Below are 24,133 nucleotides of genomic sequence, written 5' to 3' on the forward strand. Positions count from 1 at the left end.
GTGGGAATGAGCATGAAGCACATCATGGCGAACAAGATAGCTGGTCCTAGAGGAGGTTAGAGGCCAGCTCGGGCAGGTCCTTGGAAGCCGTGGTAAAAAGATGGGATCTCTTTCCTAAAAGCAATGGGAATTCACTAGAGGATTTAAGTTAGGGGAATGAGGTTGTCTGATTTCAGCAAATTATTCATAAAATGAATCCTAGAACCTCCAAACACTGGGAAAGATGCTCTTTAGGAATCATCTAGCATATTATTTGCCTGATGAATGGAAATGTGTGAATAAGTAGCACAAGCAAGGTGGAATAGTCACAGGTGCCACTCTGAATACAGAGCCTTGCTAGCTACTTATGGGTCCTGGAAGTTTCCAACGTGGTCCTTGTACAAAAGATTTCAGGCAACCATGACGGGTGAGTTCAGGGGCAGCCCTCCTGGACTCAGTCTGGCATTTATCACAGCCACAGCTGCAGAGGGAAGTTTGTGAAGCTGAGTTAACATTCAGCAGGAGCATGCAGGCCTTGTTGCTGGGATTGCTTCTTCCATATTGTCCCCCAGGAAACAGACTCAGTGACCCAATCCTTTTCTCCATTTCTAATTTCCGCCACCAATGGCCAGTGATTATCTAAGTGGGATTTCTCAAATATGTCCTCAGTGTATTGAGGCTGAAATAGCAGGCATAAGGCATGTTTTTAAGCATGAACTACCTTCTTTATAATGATCAACTCTTTCACTTATTCAGCCTGTCATCTGTTACCCATAAGCAGTTCCATATGCATTGGTTTATATTTGACAGACAAGACTGTTCAGCCGTGGCATCCATTTGGTAACAGCAGGCACATGTTTTAAACATGCTTAACGTTACTGCCCTCTAACATCTTGCCACAGAGCATTCTTTCCTAAGAATACAATGCTTTTTGTGGATACCACTTCATTAATCCTGGGAGAGGCAGTGACAATCATTCTCCCCGCATTTGACCAAAAAGGAAACAGAACTACCGAGATTCAGAGTGAGCCAAGATGATGTGCAGCTACTTAATGGCAGGATGGTGGATGAATTCCTCATTCTACTTGAGCTGATGCCATTACATCCTGCCCCACTTACCCTGGCCCAATACGTCAAGTACTAGCAGATAAACTGCCTAATATCCATCCATAAACTTTACATTCTGGAGCCTTTTCAGCCTTCTAGAATCTGTTTGGGCCCCTACCATTCCAGAAGCTACTTTCTTTATCAGGCAGGTTTCATGCCTTTGAGGTTTGCACTCTAGTTTCCAACCACATTCACAAACAATAGGCACAGTCATGGAGGCTCTGAATTCAAGGCCATGGACTCTCTTCAGCATTTTTGTGGCTGTTTTGGATACTAACAGGACTCAGGATGGACCAGGCACTTCGACTTAGCATAAGTCTCTACTTTTAAACTATTCAAAACAACCCTGTAAAACTCAGAAGCGGCTCACGACTTGGGTTGTTTTAATTAACACTGGGTTTTTGGTAAACTCTCTGTTAGAATTTTCCAATTCTAGAATTTTGCTACCTTATGTCTCAAAATGAAGTTAAGTTTTAAGAGATTCTTTCCAGTCTTGAATATCCTAAAAGTTACTGTTGATGTCTACGGTGCCAAACTTTGAGTATGACTTTTTTCAGGTTTTGATAAAGCTCATGACGACAGCTGTCTTTTGTGGCTTGTGGAAAAGCAAAGAAAATGCACAAAGAAGACATCAGATCTGAAATTATTTGGTGGGTAATTGTGAATTTGATAACTGTGAGAAGCAAGCCACTTTCATGCATATTCCAATTACCTGCAAGTTGTGTTTTTCTGTCATTTTGTACCATTACCATATCTCTACTATTACTATTGATTTGTTTTTTCAGTGAGAAAAATGAGCAATTAGAAATCCCTATGTTGGACAAAAGTAATTGGAGAACAATAAGTCAGTCAAATCAGTCTCTCTCTTGTACTTCTCCTATCCTCAAGTAATTAATATCTATGGCATTTCTCAGTCTACCCAACCATCTGGGTCCATGAACAGACAAAAATATTCATTAGTCTCTTATCATAGAAGTCCTACTCACATTGTTCCAAAGCCAGAAGCACATTCCAATTGTAGTTTTCCATTTTCATGGCATTCATCACTGAGTTGCAAAAGAACCACTTGATGCTAGTGCCTGAACTCCAGTAGTTTAATGCTGTGCACAGATGCTCACCCAAAGTCTTTGCAATATCAAGCTAAGGAGGCAGTCGATAGAGTTGAGATGACTCTGATATAGTTTGCATACATGTGCTTGCTTACAGCAAAATAGAAACAGTAAAACCAGACACTATACCCAGGTCTCATTTCTTCAAGAATCTTTGAGTTCTTTGGTCCCAGAATTACTGGCTGCCTGTGGCGTTGCCTAGAACACTGAATGGCCATTGCCAATACATGTTGACCTTCTCAGAAGTCTCTGCGGGGGAGGGAGCTAACTGCCTCCAGGAAATGGATTTAGGTGAGGATGCATGGGACTACTCTCTCTCTTAATATTTTCCTCTTCCCATTCTACTTTCCACAGAATATTGAGGGATGTTGAGAGGACTAGTGTTAAAGGCGACAATGCTCAGGTCTAGATTTCTTCCAGAGAGGATAGGTGTTTCCTAAAAATATTATCCTACCAAATTCCTAATACTTAAAGTCCATAAAGGTGGAGCCAAATGTTGCATCCACAATGTAAATGTGAGTTCCTAGGAGAAGAAAATTTATAATTGAAAGTAAAACAGAAATGTAAATATCTGACATCAGAGATAACTGGATTTAGGGTCAGAAAACCTAGGTTCAAGCCTCAATTCTGCTACTTTCTATCTGTGAATCTGCACAGGTGATGTATCCTGAATCTTAGGTTGTTTGCAAAAAAAAAGGAAAAAGCAAAATAGTTACCTTCATAGCGATTTTACAAGAACTAGAGAGAAGGAAATTCATGCACAAAACTAACCTAATCAACACTGCCAAATCCAATGACCAATTTTTAGCTTTCATCTACTTCATCCACTAATGATATTTGGTATCATTGGCCCCTCCCTCATCCTTGATATATTTTTTTTACTTGGCCTCCTGGAAACCACACCCTTCAGGGTTATTGTCATCCTACTTCAGTTGGTTGATCCTTCTCAGTCCTCCTTGCTGCTTCCTCCTTACCTTTCTGGCATCTAAATATTTGAGTGCTCCAGGGTTCAGGAGGAGGAGATGCCCAGCACAAGAAGGTTTCAAGAGGCTGAAGTCAAGCTCCTCAAGCATTCAGAACCAGCAAGAGGTCCAAGTCAGCTCAGATGCAGGCAGAGGAGCTGGCTGTCCTGTGGTGAGAATAAAGCTCTGCCCGTAGGTAGATGCATGCTGAGTTTCAATGATGAAAAGAGTGGGATGTGACCATATGGTCTAAATTATCCAGAATAATTCTCACTTTAAACAGTCTGACCTGCATGGACAAATACATATCATAGGAGGCCTCAGACACATGTCAGTGCCACAGCTTGGAACCAACAAAAGAAACATCTCAAAGATTCTCTCTTACCAAAAGGATTTATGTCCGATTTATGGACTAAGAATTTGGGGACTGAGTTTGGAACTGGAGTGGTGGCTTAGGCAAGAGGGTGATGGCAGTTCAATCCAAGGGCTACAAAATGTAGATGTTCCTTGAGATGGAGCAAGAAAGCTTAGATGCATATGGAATGTGTATTGGGAAGCACCTACAGAGTGGGGCAGTAGTCGATTTACATACTTAGTTTCTAATCAAGATATATCAATTCTTCTGAAATATTGTCTTTTTACCTCTGTCTTCCAGGAACAATTCCGCTCTAGAGGTTTTAAACATTTCTGGGAAGCATTATCTCCATATTAAATTCCAGATAACTCAGCCATAGAAATAAGAATGAAATCCTGTCATTTGCAAAAACATGGATGAACCTTGAAGGTATTATGCTAAGTGAGATAAGTCAGAAGGAGAAAGACAAATAGCGTATGATTTCACCCTTATGTGGAATCTAAAACAATGAAACAAACAAAAAAATAAAAGAAAAACTCACAGGGAGACACCTTCAAGATGGCAGAGGAGTAAGACGAGGAGATCACCTTCCTCCCCACAAATACATCAGAAATACATCTACATGTGGAACAACTCCTACAGAACACCTACTGAATGCTGGCAGAAGACCTTAGACTTTCCAAAATATATATATATATTTTTTTCTTTTTCTCTTTTTGTGAGTGTGTATGGGTATGCTTCTTTGTATGATTTTGTCTGTATAGCTTTGCTTTTACCATTTGTTCTAGCGTTCTGTCTCGTTTTTTTTTACTTTAGTTTTTAACGCTTGTTATAATTGGTGGATTTGTATTTTTGTTTCGGTTGCTCTCTTCTTTCTTCCGTTCTTATTTTCTTTCTTTTCTGTATTACTTAAAAATTTTTTCTTTATTTTAAATAATTTTTAAAATTTTAATAAATTTATTTTATTTACTTATTTATTTTTCTTTCTTTCTTTCTTTTTTTCTCCTTTGTCTTCTGAAACATGCGGCTGACAGGTTCTTGGTGCTCTGGTTGGGTATCAGGCCTGTGCCTCTGAGGTGGGAGAGCCTAGTTCAAGACACTGGTCAACCAGAGACCTCCCAGCTCCACGTAATATCAAACAGTGAAAGCTCTCCAAGAGATCTCCATCTCAACACTAAGACGCAGCTCCGTTCAATGACCAGCAGGTTATAGTGCTGGACACCCTATGCCATACAACTAGCAAGACAGGAACACAAACCCACCCATTAGCAGAAAGGCTGCTTAAAATCATAAAAAGGTCACAGACACCCCAAAACACACCACAGGATGCAGTCCTGCCCATCAGAAAGACAAGATCCAGCCTCATCCGCCAGAACACAGGTTCTGGTCCCCACCACGAGTAAGCCTACACAACCCACATAACCAACCTTAGCCACTGGGGACAGACACCAAAAACAATGGGAACTACGAACTTGCAGCCTCCGAAAAGGAGACTCCAAACACAATAAGTTAAGCAAAATGAGAACACAGAGAAACACAAAGCAGATGAAGGAGCAAGGTAAAAACCCACCAGACCTAACAAATGAAGAGGAAACAGGCAGTCTACCTGATAAAGAATTCAGAGTAATGATAGTAAAGATGATCCAAAATATTGGAAATAGAATGAAGAAAAGACAAGAAATGTTTAACAAGGACCTAGAAGAACTAAAGAGCAAACAAACAAAGATGAACAACACAATAAATGAAATAAAAAATTCTCTAGAAGGAATCAGTAGCAGAATAACTGAGGCAGAAGAACGGATAAGTGACCTGGAGGATAAAATAGTGGAAATAACTATTGCAGAGCAGAATAAAGAAAAAAGAATGAAAAGGATTGAGGACAGGCTCAGAGACCTCTGGGACAACATTAAATGTACCAACATTCGAATTATAGGGGTCCCAGAAGAAGAAGAGAAAAAGAAAGGGACTGAGAAAATATTTGAAGAGATTATAGTTGAAAACTTTCCTAATATGGGAAAGGAAATAGTCAATCAAGTCCAAGAAGCACAGAGAGTCTCATACAGGATAAAGCCAAGGAGAAACATGCCAAGACACATATTAATCAAACGATCAAAAATTAAATACAAAGAAAAAGTATTAAAAGCAGCAAGGGAAAAACAACAAATAACATACAATGGAATCCCCATAAGGTTAACAGCTGATCTTTCATCAGAAACTCTGCAAGCTAGAAGGAAGTGGCAGGACACATTTAAAGTGATGAAAGGGAAAAACCTACAACCAAGATTACTCCACCCGGCAAGGATCTCATTCAGATTCAACAGAGAAATTAAAATCTTTACAGACAAGCAAAAGCTAAGAGAATTCAGCACCACCAAACCAGCTTTACAACAAATGCTAAAGGAACTTCTCTAGGCAGGAAACACAAGAGAAGGAAAAGACCTATAATAACAAACCCAAAACAATTAAGAAAATGGGAATAGGAACATACATGTCGCTAACTACCTTAACTGTAAATGAATTAAGTGCTCCAACCAAAAGACATAGACTGGCTGAATGGATACAAAAACAAGACCCATATAAACGCTGTCTACAAGAGACCCACTTCAGACCTAGGGACACGTACAGACTGAAAGTGAGGGGATGGAAAAAGATATTCCGTGCAAAAGGAAATCAAAAGAAAGCTGGAGTAGCAATTCTCATATCAGACAAGATAGGCTTTAAATTAAAGACTATTAGAAGAGACAAAGAAGGACACTACATAATGACCAAGGGATCAATCCAAGAAAAACATATAACAATTGTAAATATTTATGCAACCAACATAGGAGCACCTCAACATGCAAGGCAGATGCTGACAGCCATAAAAGGGGAAGATGACAGTAACACAATCATAGCAGGGGACTATAACACTCCACTTTCACCAATGGACAGATCAATCAAAATGAAAATACATAAGGAAACACAAGCTTTAAGTGACACATTAAACAAAATGTACTTAATCGATATTTATAGGACACTCCATCCAAAAACAACAAAATACACTTTCTTCTCAAGTGCTCATGGAACATTCTCCAGGACAGATAATAAATTGGGTCACAAATCAAGCCTTGGTAAATTTAAGAAAATTGAAATCATATTAAGTATCTTTTCTGACCAAAACGCTATGAGACTAGATATCAATTACAGGAAAAAATCTGTGAAAAATACAAATACATGGAGGCTAAACAATACACTACTAAATAACTAAGAGATAACTGAAGAAATCAAAGAGGAAATTAAAAAATACCGAGAAACAAATGACAATGAAAACACAATGACCCAAAACCTATGGCATGTAGCAAAAGCAGTTCTAACAGGGAAGCTTATAGCCATACAATCCTACCTCAAGAAACATCTCAAATAAACCATCTAACCTTACACCTGAAGCAATTAGAGAAAGAAGAACAAAAGAACCTCAAAGTTAGTAGAAGGAAAGAAATTATAAAGATCAGATCAGAAATAAATGAAAAAGAAATGAAAGAAACAATAGCAAAGATCAATAAAACTAAAAGCTGGTTCTTTGAGATAAACAAAATTGATAAACCATTAGCCAGACTCATCAAGAAAAAACAAAATTGATAAACCATTAGCCAGACTCATCAAGAAAAAAAGGAAGAAGACTCAAATCAACAGAATTAGAAATGAAAAAGGAGAAGTAACAACTGATACTGCAGAAATACAAAGGATCATGAGAGACTACTACAAGCAAGTATATGCCAATAAAATGGACAACCGGGAAGAAATGGACAAATTCTTAGAAAAGCACAACCTTCTGAGATTGAACCAGGAAGAAACAGAAAATATAAAAAGACCAATCACAAGCACTGAAATTGACACTGTGATTAAAAATCTTCCAGCAAACAATAGCCCAGGACCAGATGGCTTCACAGGAGAATTCTATCAAATATTTACAGAAGAGCTAACACCCATCCCTCTCAAACTATTCCACAATATAGCAGAGGGAGGAACACTCCCAAACTCATTCTACGAGGCCACCATCACCCTGATACCAAAACCAGACAAAGATGTCACAAAAAAAGAAAACTACAGGCCAATATCACTGATGAACACAGATGCAAAAATCCTCAACAAAATACTAGCAAATAGAATCCAACAGCACATTAAAAGGATCATACACCATGATCAAGTGGGGTTTATTCCAGGAATGCAAGGATTCTTCAATATACGCAAATCAATCAATGTGATATGCCATATTAAAAAACTGAAGGAGAAAAACCATATGATCATCTCAATAGATGCAGAAAAAGCTTTTGACAAAATTCAACAGCCATTTATGATAAAAACCCTCGAGAAAGTAGTCATAGAGGGAACTTACCTCAACATAATAAAGGCCATATATGACAAACCCACAGCCAACATCGTTCTTAATGGTGAAAAACTGAAAGCATTTCCACTAAGATCAGGAATAAGACAAGGTTGCCCACTCTCACCACTATTATCCAACATAGTTCTGGAAGTTTCAGCCACAGCAATCAGAGAAGAAAAAGAAATAAAAGGAATCCAAATTGGAAAAGAAGAAGTAAAGCTGTCACTGTTTGCAGATGATATGATACTATACATAGAGAATCCTAAAGATGCTACCTGAAAAATACTAGAGCTAATCAATGAATCTGGTAAAGTAGCAGGATACAAAATTAATGCACAGAAATCTCTTGCATTCCTATACACTAATGATGGAAAATCTGAAAGAGAAATTAAGGAAACACTCCTATTTACCATTGCAACAAAAAGAATAAAATACCTAGAAATAAACCTACCTAGGGAGACAAAAGACCTGTATGCAGAAAACTATAAGACACTGATGAAAGAAATTAAAGACGATACAAACAGATGGAGAGATATACCATGTTCTTGGATTGGAAGAATCAACACTATGAAAATGACTATACTACCCAAAGTAATCTACAGTTTCAGTGCAATCCCTATCAAACTACCAATGGTATTTTTCACAGAACTAAAACAAAAAATTTCACAATTTGTATGGAAATACAAAAGACCCCAAATAGCCGAAGCAATTTTGAGAAAGAAAAACAGAGCTGGAGGAATCAGGCTCCCGGACTTCAGACTATACTACAAAGCTACAGTAATCAAGACAGTATGGTAGTGGCACAAAAACAGAAATATAGATCAATGGAACAGGATAGAAAGCCCAGAGATAAACCCACACATGTATGGTCACCTTATTTTTGATAAAGGAGGCAAGAATATACAGTGGAGAAAAGAGAGCCTCTTCAATAAGTGGTGCTGGGAAAACTGGACAGCTACATGTAAAAGAATGAAATTAGAACACTCCCTAACACCACACACAAAAATAAACTCAAAATGGATTAAAGACCTAAATGTAAGGCCAGACACTATCAAACTCTTAGAGGAAAATATAGGCAGAGCACTCTAGGACATAAATCACAGCAAGATTCTCCTTTTTAATCCACTTCCTAGAGAAATGGAAATAAAAATCAAAATAAACAAATGGGACCCAATGAAACTTAAAAGCTTTTGCACAGCAAAGGAAACCATAAACAATATGAAAAGGCAACCCTCAGAATGGGGGAAAATATTTGCAAACGAATCAACGGACAAAGGATTAATCTCCAAAACAGACAAGCAGCTCATGCAGCTCAATATCAAAGAAACAAACAACCCAATCCGAAAATGCGCAGAAGACCTAAACAGACATTTCTCCAAAGGAGATACACAGATTGTCAACAAACACATGAAAGGATGCTCAACACCACTAATCATTAGAGAAATGCAAATCAAAACTACAATAAGGTATCACTTCACACCAGTCAGAATGGCCATCATCAAAAAGTCTACAAATAATAAATGCTGGAGAGGGTGTGGAGAAAAGGGAACCCTCTTGCACTATTGTTGGGAATGTAAATTGATACAGCTACCATGGAGAAGAGTATGGAGGGTCCTTAAAACACTGGGCATATACCCTGAGAAAACCATAATTCAAAAAGAGTCATGTACCACAATGTTCACTGCAGCACTATTTACAATTGCCAGGACACGGAAGCAAACCTAAGTGTCCATTGACAGATGAATAAAGAAGATGTGGCACATATGTGCAATGGAATATCAGCCATAAAAAGAAACGAAATTGAGTTATTTGTAGTGAGGTGGATGGACTTAGAGTCTATCATACAGAGTGAAGTAAGTTAGAAAGAGAAGAACAAACACCGTTTGCTAACACATATATATGCAATCTAAAAAAAAAAAATGGTTCTGAAGAACCTAGGGGAAAGACAAGAAAAAATCGCAGACGTAGAGAATGGACTTGAGGACACGGGGAGGGGGAAGGGTAAGCTGGGATGAAGTGAGAGAGTGGTATGGACATATATTCACTACCCAATGTAAAATAGACAGCTAGTGAGAAGCAGCCACATAGCACAGGGAGATCAGCTCTGTGCTCTGTGACCACCTAGAGGGGTGGGATAGGGAGGGTGGGAGGGAGATGCAAGAGGGAGGAGATATGGGGATATATGTATATGTATAGCTAATTCACTTTGTTATAAAGCAGAAACTAACACACCATTGTAAAGCAATTATACTCCAATAAAGATGTTTAAAAAAAAAAAACTCATAGATACAGAGAACAGATTAGTGGTTGCCAGAGGGGAAGGGAACTATACAGTGATGGATGGTAACTAGACTTGCAGTGGTGATCACTTTGTAGTGTATATAGATGTTGAATTATAATGCTGTACATCTGAAAAATATATAATAAAAATCAAATTAAAAACAAAAATAAATAAATTCCAGATAGAGCCCAAGTGAGTAACAGGTCCAACAACAATAAACTAACATTCCACCTACTTTATGCCTAACACTTGCATGTAATTTACACATGGCTCTCTCTAAGGATCCCCATCATAACAGGAACACACCAGTATGACCTCATTTTATAATGAAGAAATCAAAGTTCAGAGAATATGTGTCAGTTGCCCAAGGTTGTTCAGCCAGTGGTGCAACCAAGATGCAGACAGATAACCTGCTTCCGTGGCCCACAGGCTCACTAATACAACGGCGCCCAGGTCCTCTATTTCTGAGGCAGAGCTGTCACATGATCCCTGAGCTAGTCTCGCCATTGCCGTGATGAGTATCCTGCATTTCTATATATACGAACACAACAAAGGGATCGATGTATCACTATGTTAAAGGTATGTCCATTACGATGTCACACTATATAGCTATTACTAAGTCAATCCCGCCAAAAACCATTAATATCAGAAAGACCTGGCATTTCATCACTAAACTGTCTCCAAGGTTGTTTGACACCTTGTCTGGGGCTGCATTTAACAACTACAATTATAGGTAAAGGATGCCATGCAAACTGTCCTTAAATCTCATTATAATACAACCAAATAAAACATCAAGTAGATTAAGAGCGCCAGGACATTGGGTAAAAGCTACTGCCATATGTTTTTAGGCTTCAAAGACTAGTAGCTAAAGTGCTCACCATCACAAGAGGACAAAAATACACACCAGGTGCTCAGCTTTGCCTAAGCTCGTGAGCTCAAGATGAAAAGAATTAGACCAAGTATTATAGTAATCAGGCCTCAAGCAAGCAAAAGCCTGGCTAGACATTAAGAAGCCCCCAATAATGGGGCAGGACACCTCCAGGCTCTAGGTACTTCGGGGCTTCTGGTATGGAAACATTTTGTAAGAAAGTAGTAGTATTTCACCAGCTGTGAGATATTGTTAACCTCTCCTCTGCTATGTTTGAACTCCACTTGTTTATTCTTGCCTCTCAATTTGCTTTCCTTTCCACTAAGCATTTCTTGCCTCCTCCTGCCCATACTCAAAAATACAGACCTAATTTATCCTCCTCTGAGGCCCCTTTGCAAGTTAATATTCACCACCCCCAATGCAACAGAAAACACACACACACACGCACACTTAGGAACCCACACTTGTACTTTGATTTCGTCTTTATTTGGCACTCCTTCTACGGACAGAATTCTCACTGTGAAAAGACACCGCTATCTAGAGCAACATCCAGTTTGTAATAAACTAATTTGTCTGTATTTGCATCCTGAAGTGTTCTCAGTGTGCTGTACACGTGTTCTGCCTCCCCAATTTGATAAGCTCTCAAAGCATGGAGAATATTGCTTTCGGTTCTCTTATACTCCTGCCATCTTTCTTTTGCAAGACCTAGGAAGTACCCAGCACAAAATAAATATTTCTATCTGCTTCTGTTGAAAAGTGAGAGGGATGACCAGCAAAATTCCATTTGGTCTCCCTCCCCCATTTCCCTGTACCCCAGGAAGCATCTCCCAGTTCTAGTCAACCATGAGTCCTGCTTCCCAGCATCACAGCTGTGAGTCTACCTCCTGTGAAGTTGGCGTTACAATAGGCCATGCTATTCCCTGTTGGCACAGACCTCCTCTGGGGCAGTAGGGGGCACTGTGGATTCATGCCTATGACACCCCCTAATAAGTACACACACAGGAAAGAAGAAGTGGTTAAGTCCTTCAGGTTTCTACTTTGTAGTGGATGTCTTGTCCATTCCTACTGCTGCCACTGCTTCCCTCTTTAAATGCCCTTTTCTTGGCTTTTGTTCTTCTTGACTACACCGAAGCTTTTCCAACGTTAATACCAAATTATTGTGACTGTTCTGAAGGAGTCAATGCATCAGATATTGTTTTAAAACAATAGTCACCAAAGCCAGAAGTTGGGAGCAATCCTTGATCTCCAGATTTAAATGCCTACCAGGCCTCAAAGATTATATTTACACATTATCTCTCAAATTCATTTTCCTTCACTCAGGGCAGAAACATACCTCTGAACAAGAGTGCTCAGCCGAGGGGACAAGTAAGGGTAAAATCCAGCCAGTCACTGCTGGCCGGGCCATGTACCCTGGCTCAGCTCAGGTATGCATCAGCCCAGAGGAAAGGGCATCTTTGTGTGGACCAGCACAGACTTGCTCTAACCATCCTGACTGCATCTGCCTTGTTCCTGGCTCTTCCCATTTGCACTGTGATAGTCTACTAACACCTCTGGGATTGATCTAAACTGAGTACACACACACACACACACACACACACACACGCACACGCACATATTCATAACAGGACAAATTATACACAAATTTACTAATGTATCATTACCAAAATTCAAATTAACTGAATGTGACCGAAATACTGTAGTGCTGAAATTGAACCTCTTTTACTCCAGTGAGGATATGAAACTAACATTTTTGTCACAGGACTGTTCTAGTTTGGTACTATATATACCATGTGTTATGTGATGATCCAATATCCAACTATCTTCCCTCTGTTAAAGGACCCCAGAACCATGACATCACTTGGCCTTTATTAAATTTACCTCTGTTTTAGTCTCATTATGTGACAACAGTTAAGGCAGCACTACTGATAACCAAAAAGATCTTATGTTCAAATGTCTCCTTGGATTTAAATCTCATGGTAGTACTCAGATAGTGAACTAATCATCCAAATAAACCATAATGTGCATATATTTTTAAAATATAAGCTAAAATCATAGGAGTTAATTTTAAAAATAAGAGCCCCAAAGGGAAAGACCATCAATTCTGAATTTTTATGTCAAACGAAACTCAATTAAAATTCATCTCTTCCCCTACAGCTTATAATATTAGATTGCTACAGGAGGACTCAAGTGTAGAAAACACTACTTCTCACACTATGGCTTTAGGCTCTCCTATCAGTACATAATGGAGGGGATATGTTCTCAATGGGGAACAGAGAACTGCGAATTTTTTCCCATTGACTATATTTGCTGACAGAAAATATCAAACACCATGTAAAAACAAAATAATCTTATTTTATTGTTGAGACAATCCAGTGGAGGGTCAGCAAACTACAGCCTGAGGGCCAACGCCAGTCCATGCCTTGTTTTCATACTGCCAGAGAGCCAAGAATAGTGTTCACATTATTAGGGAATTGTAAAAAGGAAAAAATGATGAACATACAACAGAGACAGTATTGTAGTTCACAAAGTCTAAAACACTTTACTATCTGGCACTGCAGATAAAACATTTTCCAACCCCCAAACTAGACAATACCCTAGTAAAGAAGATTGCTAACAAAAACTACACACAAAGAGCTATTCACGGTTTCTGCCTAAATTCATTGTTAAGAAATAGTCATCAGGGACTTCCCTGGTGGCGCAGTGGTTGGGACTCTGCACTCCCAATGTGGGGGGCCGGGTTCGGTCCCTGGGCAGGGAACTGGATCCCGCATGCATGCCACATCTAAGGAGCCCACCTACTGCAACTGAGGAGCCGGCGAGCCCCAAGGAGCCCATCTGCCGCAACTAGGACCAGGCACAACCAAATAAATAAATAAATAAATATTAAAGAAAAGAAAAAAGAAATAGTCATCAGAAAGAAGATGGAGGGACAAATTTTACCATCCACAGGGTTTTTACTTCTTGGACCTCTATTATTAAGCATTCGTCAGCAAATGTCCATAGAGAGTATCTTGTGTCAAGTCTAGTGTGTTTAAGCTGGTCAGGGTGTGATAAGACCAACAACTTCATTTTGTTCATAGCCTCCCTCCTGAACTGCTTGCCTCCATCCAACTCAAACGTTGTTACCAGGCGTCCCAGCCTTGCTGAGACCTTGCTTTACCCTTTGTTCACAGCATTGCCTTGTTCCGAGATCTGCTGGTCAATATCACTTCTCTGGCTCTGATCTCAACTTCCATTTGTAACCACTCTTTGATGGTGCTACTTCAGAGCAAACCCAGAATGGTCTCACAGAGACTAGCCCATTCTTATGTGACAGTTCTTGTACTGTACAGTGTAGCTGATGAGTGCCCATACTGGTATGAAGCCAGGCATCCTGTCACCCAGGGACATGGAAACTGAATACGCAACTGGTGATGCCAGACCAGGAAGCCAGCCAAACTGGCTCAGTCAGGACGAAAATCTACTTTGTGTTTGGTTTTTGCTCCAGTGTGCCTAATTCATTTGATGGGGACTTGGGTTTTCTTTTCAGATTTTGAATTTGAGAAAGATATTAATTTGGGGAATGAACTCAGGAACACTGGAATTCTAAGGCAGTCCACGGCAGTGTCTCTTAACTAAAAGCCAGGGACCCCTATGACAATGTTTATTTAGTATTGAATCCCGCTCGCTTGAATCAGAATTCTCTTGGGTGCTTTTAAAAATTCAGAATACTAGGACCAGCTCCTTAATATCTAATGAATCAGAATTTCTGAGAATGTTGTCCCAGTGTTATTCATTTGTGTACTAAATTTTCAGGACCAATGACCTAAGAGGGCTGTCGTACAGTTTCCAGGGGATTTTTTTTTTTGACCCACTGAAATTATTTGCAAAAATTATCTGTGATGGTTCAAACTGCATTTTTGTAAAGTGATATTACCCATCATGAAATTCACAAATCAAAATGATAAGAACCTCTGGTTTTAAGAGGAAATAGACCCACTTACTGGACAAGTAACAAGTCTTGGAAGGATAATGTTCCTCCCTGCCCATGGGGTCATGCAGCTCTTCACAGGTGCTAGCAGCGCAGACCCCCAACATTTCCATTTTACCCAGAGAAGTCGTTTTGCTAATTTTTCTTTGAGATCAGAGCTCCTCTGGGGTGCAGCTGAGGTCTGACCTTGCTATTTTGTATCCTAAAATCATTTGCATTCAGTAAAAGGTTGTCCAAGTATGAGGGCCACACGAAGCTCTTCATAGAACACAACTGACCCTGCCAGCATCTAAAACAAATGAAAACACCGCTGAGTGGGGAAGTGTTTGATTGCTCATCTCTCATCCCCAGTCAGTCAGGCCACTCACTTTACCTCTTTCCTCCAGTTCCTCTTTTGTGAAAAGGATTTTTTTTTTTAACTGTCTTGGGATTCTGCACCCAGTTCCAATGTGTGGGGTTTTTCCACACCTCTAAGGGATTCTCACATACCACCAGATGGGTGTCCTACAATTTAACATAATTCTGACACTATCTACCTGAAGATAGCATCAGATCCCACAGGTTAAGGGCTCATCCCCTCCCACTTTGAGTGCCCATCACAACTCCAGATTGTAACTTGTGCTTCTGATCCATCAGCTATAGATCTGAGAACCTATATAGAACCTCCTTGGGTTTAATTAATTTGCTAGAGAGGCTCACAGAACTCAGAGAAACAATTTACTTACTAGATTGCTGGTTTATTATAAAAGGATATAACTCAGGAACAGCCAGATGGAAGAGATGCATAGGGCAAGATATTTGGGAAGAGGCTTGCAGTTTCCTTGACCTCTCTGGGCACACCACCCACCCAGCACCTCCGTGTGTTCACCAACCTGGAAGCTCTCTGAACCCTGTCTTTTGGGGGGTTTTATGGAGGCTTCATTACATAAGCATGATTAAGTAAATCATTAGCCGTTCATTGTGACTGAACTCAATCTCCAGCCACTCTCTCCTCCCTGGAGGTGGGTGTGGAGGGGATGAAAATTCCAACCCTGTAATCCCTCTGTTGGTTTCCCTGGCAACTGGCACAGTCCTAAGGAAGTCACCTCACTGACATAAGAGAAGACACCTTTATTACTCTCAGCACAGGAAACTCCAGGGGTTTTAGAAGCTCTGTGCCAGAAACCTGGTGGAAGACCAAATATATACTTCTTCCTATAAATCTCAATACCACAGATCTGACTCTACTTACGTCCCAAAGTTTAAAAAAATAATAATAATGTGAGAGTGAGAAAGTTAGAGATTGCTCAGTTGCTACCTAACTCCTTTGTTTTATGGAGGAAGATATCAAGGCTCAGAGTTAAAGGGATCTGTGAAAAGTTCCTAGCTTGATAAAAACTACAAGGACTGTCAATTACAATATCTCATTGGCTCCTTAAGATTCTTCAGGGAAAGATATGTTAGCTGGTTTTAGTAGATTATCTGGCTCCAAGTCCAATGCCCTTTCCACTTTACAAAACGGACTCATAAATGAATGACAGATACGAAATTTCTGAGTAAATACAAAAGGAAATGTAAATATAATGCCGTATTATGACTATTTCACCTCTGACTCAATAAGATTTTTTGTTTGTAGCTGGAAACAAAGATTCCTTAGCCACGTGGTGTAATAAACAGAACACCAGCCTGGTAATCAGGAGAACTACCCTAGAGGTACCCTTTCCTATGGCAAAGGATGCTTTCTTAAGTCGGTTTCCTAAATGGAAATTGATCCAGTCTTTCACACATTGCTCTCCAAGCAACTACCTAACCTCTGGAAACTTGATTTTTCACAACCAGTCTTCCTATCCACAAATCTTGCCTCACAGAGCCTTTTATGATATTTGCTTAATTCCCTCCCTAGAGTCCCTTCACTGGGCCGTGTAGAAGGTTGTTGCTGAGTCGATCGGTTGGAGTAGAATTGAAGCTGAGGTGGAATATAAAATAATCAAAAAACAGTGAAATGCAGACAGACAAAATCTGACCTCAAACGCATTTAATAAAAACATTTCATTCAATGAGAAGCTGAGAAGCTTATATTCTTGATTTAAAATGTATGTCAAAGGAGCCATCTCTTCAAGGTCAAACAAGTCTGTTTTGAAGCCGAGCAAGACTGAGAAAGGAAGAAAAACCTTGACAAAACTCAAAATTGCAACTACTCAAAATAGGCTATTAACTTATTAGTCATGTGAGAAGCACTAAATGTATTTACTGCTATCATACTTCCCATAAGTGTCTTCCACAAGTGGAGACTGGGGAATGTACACAGAAAGAATAAAGTAAAACAAGCATAGAGACCATTAATAGTACAAACTCCATGAAGTTCTCAAACGGAAGATGCAGGAGCATACTTTTTAAGACAGTATGTTTCACTAGAGAAAGTTGATATTAAAATCAAGTTGAATATTTGAGTTGTTGAAAAGGGCCCACTATGTATTTCTCCACTAATATCCTTGAATATGTATAATGTCAAGGCTGTCCTTAGTTATTTTGAGGATGGTTACCAGAAATCACTCCCCTTCTCCAACCTCCTCCTCTCTCCTTTCCTCAACTACAGATCTTGTTAAATATGCTTCAGAAGATGAGAAAATAAGGAAGATATCTGACAGATGAGCATTCTCTCCTAGCCTCCCTCTGACATAATTGAGTTGCATATGCCATTATGAAAAGTCAAAACTAGTCACAAATTTTAAGTTTATAAGTTTAATGCAGGAATCCCTTGTTACACAAATCGAATCCATCCCTAAAAGCCTGCTAGTGAATTTTTATAGTAGGACTGTGTTCCCAACCACTTTCCCCAAGTATCACTAAAACACTTTGCAACATCTACCTAACAATTCCCCCATTGTCTAATTATTTAATACTTGCTGCACACCTCAGTGGGTGTTGTTATATGCCAGACCCAACAGTACTGTATAGTTTTGGATATTTTTACATTTTCTTTCAATAATGCAACAAATATATACCCTAATATAAAGAAATTGTTAAGCAACCATTTGAAGATAGACAATGAACACAAAAAACAATTGCAAGAGGAATTTGAAGAGCAAGGCAGATTTTACAAATAGTTGCTTACTGACTGCAGTTACCTGAGTGACGTCTGTCGGCAAGAGGAGGCTGCTTGATGGGAGGTGAAGGTGACCAAGAACCACCTGGTAAAAGAGAGAAACAGTGAATGTGTGAAGTCCACCCACGGTCAAATGCAAGGAACTGGTAGACAGCCTTCTCCTGGCACTTGAGATCCCGTTAACCTTGGTCAACTGGACCAGAACAGGGAAAAGAAGCAGCTCTCCAACCACTTTGAATATTGAGAATGATGGCTAAGACTAAACTCTAGTCCAAGGAGAACACTCTTAAATGCACATTATATCAGACTGCTGAGAAAGAATAGATGGGAAATCCAAAATATAGACAATTTTGTCTTCTACTCTGACACACTATACAACGTAAACAAATGCAGAACTCCTCATTGCTAAGATAACCTCTAACGATCTATCTCTCCAATAATCATGCCAGAGATGCCCAAACCCTGAAGCAAGGAATTCAGCTGGGGTCAAAAGCTAAGCCAGAGATTTGGTTCCACTTGAACTTATGAACAAAAAATGCAAATGCTTTCTCTGGAGCATTTTTCACATAGTTTGCAATGTGGATCCTCAGTTTATTTTTGGCTTGTGTGACAGGAAATTAGTGAAGGGCCCTCTGGGGGCTCAATCATAGATGGACGCTTAGGAACATGCCTGTGTGACGACAAATTTCCTGCCAGGTTGGGACCCCAGCATCAGAAATAGGCTCCCAGTGACTCATTCATCTCCAATAGAGCTCCTGGGATTTCTACAGCATCACAGAGCCCTGCAGAGTGTGAGGATACACCCTGACAGCTGCTTAGCTCTGACTCCAAGCCCTTCTGTGTAAACAGCACTAATCCAGCTGGTTGCTGTCTCTCTCTCACTGGTATCTGGTTCCCTCTGTCCTCTTGTCTAGTCTTCTAAAAGATATCAGAAGCGTAGCTGCCTTTGCCCTGTGAGGAAGACATTTGGATAAATGTCAACTGAACATTTTGATAGAAGAACTGATTGAAGGAGTCTTGGGCTATATATGAAAAGGCAACTGGAATGTGAAAGGTGCAGTCATCTGAGAAATTTGGAAAGGCAAACTACATAAATGACAAAAAGTAATGGCAGCCTGACATGGAGAGGAACATAATCCTGCTGAAACAGAGAACAGATAAAGAAATACTCGCAAAACTCCTTTTCCACACCATAGAGAAAACGTAAGCTTGTTTGTATCGCATATAACAGCTCAAGAGCACACAAAGCGGCTACTCCACACTGCCTGGATTTGCAGCAGGGGATGGATTTTTGCTCCTTTGAGGAGCCTGATTTTGATCATAGTGATGTGCATGTGACCTGAGCAGAGTCAGGAACTGACTTTCCCAAAGAGAAAAGAGAGTATTTTGTGATGCTTCTGATGGTATGCCCTGCTTTTTCCCAATGAGTCTGATCAGCTGCTTTACAACTTATAAGACGACTAGGTACTATGCATTGTTATCCGTTTCAATCCAGCAGGCTCCCTCTCTTTGCTCTGAGCAGGTGGTCTTCTGCTGCTACACAAAAATAGTGCCTCAATCCAGATTCTGGTGGTGTCACATCAGACCCATGTCCCGTGTTACAGGAACAGAGGACATGTGCCATAGTTATCATGATGTGAACATGTCTGTTAGACCCAAGAGAGACCGTGTGTGTGTGTCTGAGTGACCATTTTCAAAAAGCAGCAGGTTTTGTTGTTGCAGTAAGTATCCTTAGACTAGGAAAAGGCTCTGGAGGCAGACTAGGTGTGGTCTTAGGCAAGTTACCTAACTTTTACAAGTTTTTTCTTCTTTATACATGAAATCACAATAATACCAACTACCTTACAGGTATTGTGTCAAATTTAGAGAGAATGTACATAAAGTACAGGGAACTCGGGAGGAAGGCCATAAATTAGATAGATTTTATTTTTATTATAATTATTAAGTTGGAAAGCTATTATTTAACACACTGGCTTTTTTTAAACCTTTCCAGGAACATCACAAGGAAACCATTCCTAGCCTCAGGTTCTCTCTCATTCCTTGAAGAATTCTATCAAGGGTTCAGGGGAATCTGAGGGTGAAGAGTAGAGGTGCGCCTCCGAGAGCTGCATGTCCCTGGCCCATTTATTGGTCAACAAGGATTATAATAACAGAAAGCTTTTCTCAGGAAATGGCAATCAAAGGGTGAGCCTAGTAATACCTCTCCTTAAAAGGCAAAAGTAAACTCTCACTGACTTTCAGTTTACAGAAAACTCTGAAATAATGTCCACTCGCAGGAGATGGTGTTGCTCATAAATGGTGTTCAAACTTTATTCCAAACAAGCTCATTAATAAACAAAGAAGGTTGTACACTTCATTCATTCGATCATGATGGGAAAACAGAAGCACAGAACTGAAAATCTGTATAGCATATCACGTCTACACAGATTTCACTAACAAATGGGCATTCCTCCTGCAGTGAATTCCCTCCTTTATATTATCATGGCCACAATATAAAAAGAACCATCCTGGTCAGTTGTCATAAGTGTTATGAATTTATCACAGCTGTACCCACACAAGTCTGTTTGCCAACAGCTGGGTCTGAATTCATAGTCCATTCTCCTTGACACACAGAGCTGACCATCCAAACGATGCCTTATCACAACCCACAGAGGCTTCAACAAAAACAAAAGCCAAATACCTTCAGAACAACCCCTACAGACTGACGCTGATCCCAAACCAAGGATGGGTTCTATTTCCGATAAACTCACTTGAAGATTTTCGGGGGTTGTATATATGAACGGGCGCATGATGACCTAAAGGATAATCCAGAAATATTTCAAGGGTCACTTCACAGACCAAACTGTACTTTATTAATAGGATATTTAAAAAGTCAGGAATAAGAGCTTAAGTTTTAAACACCTTAATCAAATGGTATTTTAATATGAGCAGCAGATACAACTGTCTCCTATAAATTCCCAGTGCTTACTTGCATTTCTTTCTTGGAAGGTTCAAAATTCCTCAGCTGTTTCTTCCTGATTTATCTGACTCAATGGAGCCATTCAGTGATATCCTTAATCAGACCTAGGAGCTGTCCTTTGTTTGGCTCATATTTACTGAGCACCAAGTATGAGGCGCAGAGAATGGTTCAGCTAGTTCTCTCTGGGGTGGACCCAGTGATGGTATATGGTCAGACCACCCAAGACGGCTGTTCTCTTGCTCTCTGTACATCCCCTCCTTGACCAGTACCTGTTTCACCTACACCCTACTCACATAACTGACCTTCCTATGTACTTGCCCCAGCCCCCAGCTAGTGATTGTTCTTACCAAAGGGGCGGTGAAGGGCTTGCCCTTCTGCTAGTTTCCCTGGTAACCCATGAGCCAACCTGACATACATTCCCTCTATAACTGGTAATCTTCCCTTCCCCACCACCCCCTCCACCGGAAGCCAAGACTGCGACCATGTCCTGCCCCACCATCCACCACATACAGTGGGGTGTCACTCCAAGACTTTGCTTCAGACACGTAAGATTCCCCTATCCATTAAACCAATAGTGTCTCTGTCACCAACTCTGAGCTCTTTCTTCAGTCTTGAAGCTCGCAAGTACAGAGCTTGAAGGCCTGTGCGGTGCAGACCAACAGGTGGCAAAAGCAAATATTCAATCCAGATACTTGGAAAAGTATCCCTTTATCAGATCACCCAGAAACCAAAGATACTCCTCTTGTGGGACATTTCAACACAGAATTGTTTGGGGAGCTAAGTGAATTATATTTTTTATTTAGATTCAAATGTGATCTCCTAACGGTTTCAAGCATATTTTGCTTTTATTAATTTGCCTTAATTAACAGTACTTACCATAGTACTTATCATAGTACTGGACTATATACTTATTTTTTAAATTAACATTTGTAGAAGTAAATTAAACTAAGGCACATTCTCAGGAGAAAGAAAGGTGAAGCAGTCCACTGGGGCTCATTCTGGTGCTAATATTTTATTTGGTTCTCACTTGCCTTTAGAGTTTCTTCAAGAAGGGATTATGTCAGTAGTTTAACACTCTGTAAACTGAGTGACTGAACTTCAGCACAGAATTCAACCTCCAGTTTAGAGGATTTATCTGAAGGGTTTTTATGGGCAAATGGTGTCTTCTGCATCGACTGTCATAAAATTGGAAGTAATTTCACAAATGGGGGTCCCGTTCAAGTTCCAAAGTGAGACGGAGCAAGGTTCTAATCCCTGTCCTGCCACTTGCCAGCAGTACCTTCATACAAGTTGCCAAGCCCTTTAGGGCTCACTTTTCCCATATGTAAAACAGAAAGGATAATGGTTCTATCTATGGGACAGCTTCAAGGATTAACAGAGAAAGTACACGTGCATTTTCAGAGAAACAGAACCAACAGGACATATAGAGATATATGAGGAGGGATTTATTATGGTAATTGGCTTATGTGATTATGGAGGTCAAGATATGCCACAATACACTGTTGGCAAGCTGGTGACCCAGGAAAGCTGGTGGTATAATTCAGTCCCAGTCTGAAGGCCTGAGAACGGGGGGATCAGATAATGTAACTCCCAGTTCAAGGTCAAAGGCTCAAGAACCAGGAGCCCCCATGTCCAAGGGCAGGAGCAGATGGATGTCCCAGCTCAAGGAGAAAATTCATCCTTCCTCCACCTTTTTGTTCTATTTGTACCCTCAATGGATTGAACAATACCCACCCACACTGGTGAGGGTGAATCATGTTTACTTAGTCTGCTGTTTCAAATGCTAATCGCTTCCAGAAACGCCATTCCAGACAAACCCAGAAATAACGTTTTACCAGCTATCTGGATGCTTCTTAGCCCAGTCAAGTTGGCACATAAAACTAACCATCGCAATAGGTAATACACTTAGCACTAATCACATAATAAATACCCAATTAATACTGACTCTCATAATTATTCTTACAGCCATCTTTAGCCTCCAGTTCCAAACTTAGTTCAGTTTGTTGGTTACAAGAGTCCCAGGTGCTGACCTGGGTCTGACCTGCAGACAAGGATCTCTTCTTTGGTCTCATTCTTTTTTTTTCTCTGAGGGGTAGCACAAGCTCTTACTAAAGTGAACAGCTCTTAGTAATCACAATAAATGCAAGGAGCAGTAGACATAAGTGTCCAGATTATGAAGGAAACACTTAAAGAAGCCTTGAAAGACGTAACTAGATCATAATAAAGCAGAACATAGTATTCAAAACTGAAATCTAAATTTCTCTAACCCACTGACTTCCCAGCCTCCAAACATTACTAGGTTAATAAACATTGTGGACTGATTAATAGGTGAAAATAACAGCCTCTACTTTCACTGTTTAAAATGTTTAATTATTTTGTTAACGCATCAGAATAGGGCTTGGATCCATGAAATTCTGTTTGAAATTTGAGTATAACCCATGTTATAACCACAAATCCAAGAAGATATATCAGTTTTGCTCCTGAGGATGTATTCCCACATGAAAATACCCACTCTTCACTCCTTGACTCAATCCTCCTGAAATTCCCTCTTTGGGTACAGCTGCCCTTATAGATGCCCAAACAGGACTATAAAGGACTATTATTTTTCTCTCAGAAGGGCAGCTTGGGTTTTCTTATTCCTCAGCTTTGCATCTGCCTCCTCTCAGGTGTGTCCTTCTGGCTTGGAAAACCAGACAGAATAAAAGCCTTCAGTTGCATTACCTGCCAAAGCAATCTGAATTTTACATCTGGAATACCTCTTTCAGGCCCACCTTTCTCAGATACCACAAGGAACAATCATTGTTTTTTTTTGATCAATCATTGTTTTTAAGTTGGGCAAAGACAGCAACAATGTGAGATAGGTTTTAAATTTTATAAACAGAAAAACATTTAATGGATGAATGTGGTCACAGTCTTCCTCTCCTTCCCAAGGGTTTTTTCTTCTAGTGCTTTTTTTTTTTTTAACCACACTTACTGCTACCTATCATAATTTAATTGGCCCCAGTCTACTGACAATAAGTTACAAAATAAGAGTGTTTTTTAAAAAAACTTTCACAAGCTATTTTTAAAAGCACGTTGAGTCTTGGTTTTCT

General features: G+C 39.9%; 1 long non-coding RNA gene across 4 annotated transcripts in view; it reads right to left on the bottom strand.

Moving 5' to 3' along the window:
• The window catches only part of LOC113607992 (uncharacterized), a 665,100-nt gene that overhangs the window by 632,640 nt on the left and 8,327 nt on the right, over positions 1-24,133 (bottom strand). For 3 of the 4 annotated variants that reach the window (XR_003428175.1, XR_003428171.1, XR_003428174.1), the window contains exon 1: positions 18,105-18,525. This is a non-coding gene — a long non-coding RNA (uncharacterized LOC113607992). Of the gene's footprint in view, positions 1-18,104; positions 18,526-24,133 lie in introns of those variants that run through there. The other variant, XR_003428172.1, reaches the window with a different exon arrangement.

Source organism: Aethalodelphis obliquidens, unplaced genomic scaffold (assembly GCF_003676395.1).
Source record: "Aethalodelphis obliquidens isolate GAN/ISIS:26980383/991018 unplaced genomic scaffold, ASM367639v1 scaffold51, whole genome shotgun sequence".
In the NCBI taxonomy this organism is placed as follows: Eukaryota; Metazoa; Chordata; class Mammalia; order Artiodactyla; family Delphinidae; genus Aethalodelphis; species Aethalodelphis obliquidens.